We start from the raw sequence: 379 nt of genomic DNA, 5'->3' as shown, positions 1-379 counted from the left end.
TCAGCTTTCCTGCTCCTCTGATGCTGCTTGGCCTGCTGTGTTCATCCAGCTCTACACCTTGTTATCTCTATACCTAAACCTGAAATGTGAGCTTGGTGAAGCTACAACACAGGATTACTTGTGTGCCAAACAGCATAAGCAGCAAGTGATAGAGCTAAATGATCCCGCGATCAACGGATCAGTTCTGAGCTCTGCAGTCCTGCCACATCCAGTTGTGAATGGTGGTGGAAAATTAAACAACTCGTTGGAGGAGAAGGCTCCAAAAATATCCCCATCCTCAAATTTGAAGAGCCCAGCTGATCAGTGAAATTGATAAGGCTGAAGCATTTGCAACAATTTACAGCTAGAAGTGCTGAGTGGATGATCAATCTCGACCTCC

The sequence above is a fragment of the Rhincodon typus genome, chromosome 11 (assembly GCF_021869965.1).
Source record: "Rhincodon typus isolate 14 chromosome 11, sRhiTyp1.1, whole genome shotgun sequence".
Classification (NCBI taxonomy): domain Eukaryota; kingdom Metazoa; phylum Chordata; class Chondrichthyes; order Orectolobiformes; family Rhincodontidae; genus Rhincodon; species Rhincodon typus.
Note: the sequence above shows the minus strand (reverse complement) of the source record.